Genomic DNA, 10,983 nt, shown 5'->3' with positions numbered 1-10,983 from the left:
GCGGGGGGACAAACAAGCGCGGGACCAATATCCCAGCACAGCGGGGACTAGGTAGAGCCAAAGGTGCATCAAGAAAAGCGCAGTGGGCCAGAGGGGGGAAGGGTGTCAAAAGCACAGTGTTCTAAGAAGAAAACCCCCCCCAGCTGGCCTCTACACCAGTCCCATCAAATCCCAGGCCGGGGGAAAAAAAAGGAAAAGAAAAGCAACCGGGCCAACGGGTTAAATATCAAAATGCAAAAAAAAAAAAACAAGACACGTCCTCACATGAGGTGGGCTCTGAGGTTTTGCCTTTGCCGCCTGCGGTCTCTGTTCGGGGAAGGAGTGGCCCATATGTCCGAAGGGCGAGGTGTAGAGGGCATCCTGGGCAGGTCCTCCTTCGCCATGAGTCCCAGCTTGACCAGGAGCTCCTTGCCCTCCTGAATGGTGGTAACAGAGTACGTGGTGCCGTTTTGGATAACCTGAAGTTTGAATGGAAATCCCCATCTGTACCGGATTCGTGCTTCCTGCAGGGGAGTCGTGATTTCTTTAAATTTACGCCTCTTGTCCAGGGTCGCCGGGGAAATGTCCGGGTAGATTTGGATCTTGACCCCCTCCAGGGTAATGTTGGGGGTGGCTCGAGAAGCCCTTAGGATCTCCTCCTTCACCAAATAATCCTTGAGACACAGGATAATGTCCCTTGGAGGTTTGTCTTCCGGGGGCTTGGGCCGCAAAGCTCTATGCAGTCTGTCACAGGTAAATGCAGAGATAGGAGAAGCAGGCAGTAGGGATTGAAACAGCTTCAGCACGGCAGGGGCTATGTCAGTTATGGCCTCCGGGACCCCCCTGAGCCTCAGGTTGTTACGTCTGTTTCTATTGTCAAGGTCCTCCAAGTGGCCCTGGAGCTGGGAGACAGACTCAGAGAGGGTTTCATGATCCCTGCGGAGGTCAGAGTATGCAAGCTGCAGCTCATCATGCTTTGTTTCCAGTAAGTCAGTTCTGCCTCCTAAAACAGCAAGCTCCTGTTGCAAAGTGCTGGTGGACTTATGGAGTTCGGTTTGAAACTTCTCCACCAGTTTTGTATACATAGCTGTGAGGCTGTCATCCAAGTCCGCTTTGGTGAGTTGTAAAGAGTACTCACCATCCCTGATCGAATGTGCAGGGGAGGCTGCAGGGCTGCCTCTGAGCTCTGGCGTGCGTCCCAGGTCAGCGCCATCTTGAGAATTCCCCGCCATCTCCCGGGCCCTGAGGAGATAATTTGTGAGGGACCGCTGTGCTGGTTTCCCGCGACGGGACTTGGCAGACGGCATGCACCGATCTTTCCTCCGGGGGTGCAGGTACTTCAGGTGCTCAAACAGCGCGTTAAACGGCCCCGGGGAGTGAGATAGCGTCCCCGCTGTGACGGAGCTCCGCTCAAGTGCGACCTTCCAGGTTCGCGCCGCGCATGCGCCCCCTCGCAAAGTGTCATTTCTTCAGTGTTGTCACATGAAAAGATATAATATATTTACACAAATGTGAGGGGTGTACTCACTTTTTTTGTGAGATTCTGTGTAATATGCACCACACTACACTGTGCAATACACACTAGTGTATTATATATATACTCTGCAATGTAATATATACACTACACTGTATTATATAATCTACACTAGAGATGGGCGAACGGTTCGGCCCAGCGTAAGCTCGGGCCAATCTTTGGCTGTTCAGATGTTCTGCGAACACCGAACAATATGCAGTGCACTAACACGAAGAATCAAAAGTGCTCATTTTAAAGGCTTATATGCCAAAGACAACCTCTGGATTTGACGCTGAGCAGGTGCACTCAACTTCTTTGGTAGACCATGGTGAGGCTTATTCTGAGTGGAATCTGTCCTGTTAAAACACTGTATGGTCTTGGCCACCATGCTGCAGCTCAGTTTTAGGGTCCTGGCAATCTTCTTTTAGCCTAGGCCATCTTTATGTAGAGCGACAATAATTTTTTTTAAGATCCTCAGAGAGTTCTTTGCCACGAAGTGCCATGTTGAACTTCCAGTGACCAGTATGAGAGAGTGAGAGCGATAATACCAAATTAAAAACACCTGCTCCCCATTCACACCTGAGACTTTGTAGTCACATGACACCAGGGAGGGAAAATGGCTAATTGGGCCCAATTTGGACATTTTCACTTAGGGGTGTACTCACTTTTGTTGCCAGCGGTTTAGACATTAATGGCTGTGTGTTGAGTTATTTTGAGGGGACAACAAATTTACATTGTTATACAAGCTGAACACTGACTACTTTACATTGTAGCAAAGGGACATTTCTTCAGTGATGTCGCATTAAAAGATATAATAAAATATTTACAAAAAATGTGAGGTGTGTGTGTGTGTGTGTGTGTGTGTGTGTGTGTATGTATGTATGCATATATAATTATTATAAAATCTCTATCAGTGTGTGCTAGGATGTAAAAACAGTGGATTAAATCACATTTCCCAGCAAAACTCTGAAAAGTGATGACAGTTTGAGGCGTGTAACCAGAGCTGCCAAGCCAGGATATTTGATATCTAGACCAGGGGTCCCCAACCCCCAGACCAAGGACTGGTACGTAGTCCGCTGATGGCCGGGCTCAGGGCTGTCTTTAATATTGATTGGGCAAAAATTTTCTTAGAACCCCCCATGCAATTTCGCTCTCCACTTTCTCTGAGACATACAATAAATGGCAGCTAGACTTAAAATGAGTTTACTGTATCAGATCAGGCAGCGATTGCGATTGGTTTCCAGAGGTTACAGCTAGGGGTGCACCGAATGGGTTTTTTGGTGCCGAAACCGATACCGAAAATGAAAAATACACTAGGCTGAAACCGATACCGAAACAGCACCGATACCGAAAATGACTGTTTTTAAAAAATATTTTCATACAGGAGATGGTCAGAGACTGCAGGCATGGTACAGGAGAGATCAAAGCAGCCTCACCAGTTCCCCTCAGATGCAGCCTGCCCGATAAAAATACATGCACAGTGTTTTCCATGTATTCCAATGGCTTTAGTTCACACCATGCAGTCAGTTTCCGGTGCAGAAACTGACTGCATGGTGTGAACTAGAGCCATTGGAATACATGGAAAACACTGTGCATGCATTTTGTGCAAAAAAAAAAAAAGCACACGGAACTGCATCTGGTGTGAACTGGCCCCCCAAGCAAGCTACCTGGTTCCGTTCCAACAGACTTCTATTGGGAATACTCATATCGTTACCTCTACTAGCAATAACTTAACCCTTCCCCATTCTATCACATGGTGATAAAAACCTAGCTGGGTCAAAATCAAGATTTTTTTTTTTTTTTTTTATATGGCAAATAAAGGGAGTACAGCCTTTGTCCTGTGACCTGGTTTATATAGCATGGCTACATTCACACAAGTGGCCAGAGGTAGATAGTTTCAGACTTGTACTTTATTTTTATTTTTTTGGGCCAGTTTGATATATGCAGTAAGCAGCATGTTGCGTCAAGTACCAATGTGGTCTCTGTAATCAATTTGATTAGTTCTATTACTTTGTCCTAAAAAGGGATGATTAAGGCACACTGCCACCAAATATGTATTAAGGATCCAATCTAACACATGCATCTCCGCTTACCCATGCCCGGATCAGTGTGGTGATCTCCGTGTGTCACGGAGCTGTGCATTGAATTTCCCGGGCGGATGCAGTAACAATGTCCCGCCTCCTGTAATATCGTCACGCTGATTCAATGTCCCGCCATTGGATCAGTGTACCGTCTGTCACAGGAGGCGGGACATTGTTACTGCAGCCGCCCGGGAAATTCAATGCACAGCGAGATGACCGCACTGTCGGGCGGGAGGAAAGGAGGAGGGGGGACGGAGGACGAGCCAGGAAAACACCCGTGCAATGGGTGGCACCAGGGGGCGGAGCCCCACAAGGCCCCGCCCCCATTTCCGACCCCATTATCGACAAGATTTTCCTTTCGGCAATTTGCCGAAAACACCATTTTCGGCCGCCGAAACATATCTTTTTGGTGCATCCCTAGTTACAGCATATCATTACTGCTTACTGACTGGTTGCTAGAGGTTACAGCACTCCTTAAGGCTCACTGATTAGTTGCTAGAGGTTACATCACATTTCTGCTTGTTGATTGGCTGCTAGAGATTACTGTACAGTAATACTGCTCACTGGTTGCGATAGGTTACAGCACATCTTCTCCTCACTGCAGGGGGGCATGATATACCTATGAATGCTGCCTTTATTTACATATCAGTGCCGTTGGCCTCAGCTATTTACATATGCATGTGACTGCTATTTACATATGAATGTCATATTTACATGTAAACGCAGGTCTGCCGGTGAGTCATCTGTACACAACAATAGGGCAGAGCTGGGCAGTATTAGTAGCAGCACAGGACTAAAACTTCAAGGGACAAGGGAATGTAAACTGGGATAGTTGGCAAGTATGAGGCAGCTGCTTTGGGCCCCACAACAATGACAGAGCCCTGGGCAGCTGCCCCTTTTGCCCTGCCTTAAAGACGGCCCTGGCTGGGCTGCAAAGCTGTAGGTGAGCTGCGACCGCAGTCCCAACATGAGACCTTGGTTGCAGCTCACATCCTGCTGTCTGACTCTGTCACCGGCAGACACCCCCCCCCCCCCTCCTGCAGTGCTAGGGCGGGGAGGACCACTCGGACGAGTCACAGATGGTATTTGGTACTATTAGATTACAGAAACGCAAACCTTTTTACATTATATACTACTGTAAAAGAGAGGATTCTAGCATTTTACATAAATAACTAAAATAGCCTTCACGCTACTAAAATATAATCAGGTTGCCCTATGTGTTCAATATATAATATAAAATATATCAAAAAGTATAAAATGTGTAATGTATATTAAATGAAGAGAATAATATTCTAAGTGCTAATATTACTAAAACCAATATAAACGTGCACTAGGAAATTAAGTGAGCAAAGTGATATATAAAGTATATATACAACTAAAGTGCTATAAATCTGCAGCAGGGTCTACTAGTATTCACCTAACACTAAATAAAATAAAATAAAGTACATAATGATCCTGCACAAAAATGTGTATAAATAACAGATGTAAATCATATAATGATGTAAAGTAATAAGTGATAATAAAGGCAAAACGGAATATGTCACTGGTAATAATCCTAGATATTAGGAAGAATATGCACCATCTCATAGATCCGAATGTAAAAAAGTCTCTTAGAATGGTAAAAAACAAAAGGCTCATTATGTACTCTAGCATTTTACAACCACTTTTACTTTCACACTGGGGATTCCTGACTGGCAGGGAGGGAGAGGGGGAGAGAAGACATCACTTAAATTAGCAAGCCCTACCCCAAAAATAAGTCCTACTGTGTTTTTGGTTGCCAAAATGAGTATAAGACCCAAGCCTATTTTTAGGGAAACACCGTAATGGCAGGCTGCCATCCAAGATAGGCATGCACACTGTGGGATTTGACCACTAGCCGGTACATTCCCCTATAACAGTGATGGCGAACCTTGGCACCCCAGATGTTTTGGAACTAAATTTCCCATGATGCTCTGGCACCTTGCATTGTAGTGGAGCATCATGGGAAATGTAGTTCCAAAACATCTGGGGTGCCAAGGTTTGCCATGACTGCCCTATAACCTCAAGGGCTAACATTTTCTGTACCTCTTCTTAAATTACTTTTCTCTAAGCTTTAGGTACCTGATATGGCTTTAACTTTACTTTGATGTCAGGCTTGGTCACAATGTCACAGTACATTTTTAGTCTGGCCAGGGAATTCTTAAAACATTTCTACATTTTTCTGGAAGATCTCCTCCTGAGTCTAAGTAGCAGACGGGGTCTCTGACATCCTAACCTTGGGTATACCTTTCATTAGTGATACTTTAGGGTTGTTTTCTGCTGAGAGCCTCCTGATTCTTCCAGAGTTTTATTAGGTTAACCTGGTATATAGTTAGTAAGGTTGAATAAAGACACCAGTCCATCCAGTTCAACCTGAGTGAGTGTCTACAACTGTCCCTATCCCTGTACATTGCACACTCACATTGGTCCCTACCCTCAAGGAGCCCACAATACAAGGTCCCCATTCATATACTGGGGCCAATTTTGGACAGAAGCCAATTAACCTACCTGCATGTCTTTGGATTGTGGGAGGAAATCCACGTGGATGGGATTCGAACCAGCAACCCTTTTTACTGCTAGGCAAGAGTGCTAACCACTACACCACTGTGCCACCCCAAATGTGTAGGGGGTTCTTATTTTGGGGTTGGTATACCTGTTAGTTGACATCACTGACTTTCTCTCTGATCTCATAGGGGCCCTGCTACTTTGCCACCAATTGAATGATCTGCATGGCTCAGGTCAGTGTCTTAAAGTATTAAAGCCAGGGAACTATCATTTTTAGAATGGCAGCAATGACAGCCTTCACATTTCTTCCAGTATAGGTTTCCTGTAGTAATCTTGCCACTTTAAACCAGCAGCCCTTTATAAAAGAACATGTTAATTATATTGCCTTTTTTCAACTGGCATCCAGTTTAGTCTTTACTCCCTTGCAGAGCTACAAGCACTGCTGTTATTCAACACTTTCACGTATGTTGTGTGCCTTGTTTCCCACTGCCTAACGTGTTGTGCTACAGTGTCCTGTACTGATGTAGTGGCCAGTGAGAGGAGCTAAGGTGTTCAGCATGAGAACTTGCTTTCTGACACACTCGGAAGTGTCCATAGCAGTGGCACCCAATAGCTCTGTGCATACAATGGTAAGCAGCAGGGTCGCTTTGCCGTGTGGAGGCCTAATGTCTATCTAAACCCAAGAACAAAACTATAACACATTGCAAGTTATCATCAGTACTTAGATGTGATGTGGGGACACCTTTTCTCATAAATCACGGCATTCCTGAATGAATTTATGGACTTTCTTACACAAGCACTTTTCGCTTTATATTTGTTGCATTCGTTTTATTACACTGTGATTTGGTTTGACATTATTTTGTAAATGTAGCGTTGCCTTTGGATATATCTAAACCAAGCAACCGTGGATTTACAAACTGATTAAACAATTTGTTAATACAGTGATATTAAAGGCAATTTGTTTTCCTTCAAATAAAAAAAAAGATGATATACTTGCCTGCTCTGTGCTGTCCTGCTGGTGCCTGTGTAGGCGCGCTCCTGATCTGAGCTGTGTGCATCTACAGACAAACAAACCAGCTTGGGCACACCCCCCACTCCCTCCTCATAGGATTTGACTGATAGCAGTGGGAGCCTATGGTTCCCCCTGCCCTCAGTGTATAAATTAAGCAGAAGATCGGTTTTTGGCACCTGATTAATAATTTTTTGTTTTCTCCTATTGTGCATGCCATAACTCTTTTGTTGCCACTCCAGGCATGTAGTACGCTTCCAAACCTCCTGGTAACGGATGTCTACCCCCCTCAATTTGCAAGCCCAGGGCCGGCATGACGGGTGCCGCCATATAGAGGGAAGGGAACCCAGCAGATGTTCATCCACGCTACAACCCTTCTTGCTGACCCAGAAGCTATGTGTAAAACGTCACTTCAGATCCCCCTTTCACTGCAATCTGCACTGCATTAGATTCACATGAGCAAATGTGAGACATCAGAGGTCTTTTTAGACCCCAGATGTCTCCCTAAAGAGAACTTGTCACCAAAAAATCATTAAAAAAAACTGACTTTTTGTGATGAATAAAGTAAAAATGAAAAATTGTAAAACCCCCCCCAAAAAAATAAAAAATTCTTTGGAGCCCCATCCCCACATGTATGTACAAACGTAAACGCACGCATCATTGGCACCTATGCACGAAAACTATTTTTAGCACCTGAGCTCCCGTTTTAAACGAATGACCTGTGTGGGCTTTCAAAGCACCACATATGGAAGATATAGGGTAATGTGTTTTTTTTGTTTTTTTTTTTTTGTTTTGTTTTTTTCCCCATTTCACAGACGTGCGCAGTTTTAAGGTTTGACATATTTGGTATCTGTTTACTTGGCTCCACCTCATCTTTTTATATTTTACCCAAAAAATTGGTAATTTATTGTGTTGTGTGCCCAGAAACTTTGTGTTTCCTAGAACTTTGCACTAATCGTGTAACATAAAATATTGGAGCTACTACCATTTTATTCTCTTGGTGTCTGCTTACTGAAAATACGTGATGTTTTGGGGGGTTTAATGCAATCTTCAGGGCTAAAATAGTTTTTTAAACGTGTGCAAAATATGTAAAAACGCCTCTGGCAAAGAAAAAGGCTAGTTCCAACGTGAATATTTCAACATTCACCTGTAATTCTGTATGTGATTATTTACATCCAAATTTTTCTTAAAATATAGGTTTCGGGAATATCTGAGGAAAAAGAACCAGCTTCCTACATGTAGGATTCTTCCATCTTGCCATTCAACTGATTCTGTACTTCTTTAGTGATTAAAAGGAAAAGGTCAGTCACAGCCTTAGTTTAGATCACCAAACTGCTTACCATGATACTAATCTGCATTTTTCAATAACGGATCAAACGCATTTAATCTGCACAAGTAATCCCCAATATACAGCGGATAAAATAAGTATTGACTACGTCAACATTTTTCTAGGTATATATTTCTAAAGGTGCTATTGACGTGAAATTTTCACCACATGTCAGTAACAACCTATGGGGGGGGTTATTTCCGAAAGGCAAATCCACTTTGCACTATAACACCCCTTTCACACCAGGGCATTTTGCAGGCACTATAGCGTTAGAAATAGCGCCTGCAATCTGCCCTAAAGAAGCTGCACCATTGTGTGCAGTGTGAAAGCCCCTAGGGCTTTCACACTACAGCGGTGCCCCTCCAGGATGTCAGAAAAAAGTCCTGCCAGCAGCTTCTTTGGAGCAGTGAAGGAGCGGTTTACCGCTCCTCCAATGCTGCTCCCCATTGAAATCAATGGGGCAGCGCTGTAATAAGGTTTTAACCCTTTCGCGGCCGCTATCGGGGGTAAAAGCGCCCCGCTAGCGGCCGAAATGTGCCGTTTTACCGACGACGCAATGGGCGGTGTGGTGTGAAAGGGGTCCAAGTGCAAATTGCACTTGGAAGTGCAGTCGCTGTAAATCTGAGGGGCAGAGCTGAAATGAGGGGAAGCTCTGCTGATTTTATCATCCAATCATGTGCAAGCTAAAATGCTGTTTTTTATTTTGCTGGCATGTCCCCCTCGGATCTACAGCAACTTCATTCCAAGTGCACTTGCAGTGCAAATTCAAGTGCACTTTGCACTTGTAGTTTGCACTTGTAGTGCAAAGTGGATTTGCCTTTTGTAAATAACCCCCATGGACTCCATATATGCAAAGAAGACAAAACAAATAAGTTCTGAATTTAGGTTATGTGTAATAAAATGGAATGCCACAAGGAAAAGGTATTAATGCGCTATTTAAAATGTATTTAATACTTCATACAAAATCCTTTGGTAATGACAGCTTCAAGTCACCTTCTGTATGTAGAAACTATTTGCCTGCATTGCTCAGGTGTGATTTTGGCCCATTCTTCCACACAAAGTCTTCAAATCTGGAAGGTTCCCTGGGCCTCTTTTTTTTTTTTTTTTTTTTTTTTTTTTTTTTTTTTAAACTCTGATCTTCAATTCTTTCCATAGATTTTCTATTGGATTCAAGTCAGGTGATTGGCTGAGCTATTCTTGTAACTTTTTTTTTTTTTTTTCTTTGAAACCGATTGAGGGTTTCCTTTGCTTTGTGTTTGAGATCATTGTCTTGCTGAAATGTCCACCCTCATTTCATCTTCATCATCCCGATAGCAGATTTTTTATAAAGAATGTATTGGTTCATTTTTCCAGTGACATATTTGCCCGTATTATTCTGCAACCCCGGTGTCATATGCAAGGGTATGAATAAGGCCAGATAGCTTAACTCACCTTCCTATCAAAACACAACAAAGTCCTTTTTAACTTTCTTAACTTTATTTGTGAAGTAACAGCAGAGAGTTTGTAGATGTTGTGGGGTGTAGAGAGAGCTTCTCTATGTGGAGTGCTTATCCAGGGAAGGAGGTAAAAATGCTTATTGCAAGGTCTGCCAGCTTGTACTTGCAGAGCCTTCCATGAGTGAAAAAGACCAGAGGACTGGCTAAACGGGAAAAGGAACATGAATTTAGACAGAGTGGGCTAATTCATTCTCTCTACCAGAGAATTCAAAGGTTACTATGGCAACCAGACGGCACTAGATCAGAAAAGTAAACACTGCAAAAAGAGAGACGGGGCAAACAAACTAGGGACTCTTGTTCCATGATACGTACCGTATACTGAAAAACGTTTTTTGGGGTGATGTGCATGGTGTGTATTATGGCATCCATAGAGTTCAATTTTGGTCTCATCTGACCAGACTATATTCTCCCAGTATGTCACAGGCTTGTCTAAAAGTTGTGCAGCAAACTTTAAGCAAGCTTCAAATTGCTTTTTCTTCAGCAAATGAGTCTTGCACGTTGAACGTTCATACAGGCTATGGCCCGATTAATTCTTTTCACTCCTCTGTCAAATCTTGCAAGGAGCACCTGGTCGTGGCCGGTTTATGGTGAAATGATGTTCTTTCCATATCCGGATGATGGCTCCAACAATGTTCACTGGAACATTCAGAAGTTTAACCACTTAAGAGCCAAACCTCTTTCTGATATTTGGTGTGTACAGGTTAAAAAACATTTTTGCTAGAAAATTACTTAGAACCCCCAGACATTATATATTTTTTTTTCTAACACCCTAGAGAATAAAATGGTGGATGTTGCAGTATTTTTTTATCACACTGTATTTGCTCAGCGGTCTTACAAGCGCACTTTTTTTGGAAAAACTTAGTTAGCCCAATTTTTTTTTTTTTTTTTATGTTGTGAAAGATGTTACACCGAGTAAATTCATATCCAACATGTCGTGCTTCAAAGTTGCACCTGCTCGTGGAATGGCGACAAACTTTTTTTCCCCTTAAAAATCTCCATAGGTGACGTTTAAAAAATTCTACAGGTTGCATGCTTTGAGTTACAGAGGAGGTCTA

This window comes from Lithobates pipiens, unplaced genomic scaffold (genome assembly GCF_037356315.1).
Source record: "Lithobates pipiens isolate NorthernLeopardFrog02 unplaced genomic scaffold, aLitPip1_a1.2 Scaffold_19, whole genome shotgun sequence".
In the NCBI taxonomy this organism is placed as follows: domain Eukaryota; kingdom Metazoa; phylum Chordata; class Amphibia; order Anura; family Ranidae; genus Lithobates; species Lithobates pipiens.
This window is presented reverse-complemented; position numbering follows the sequence as displayed.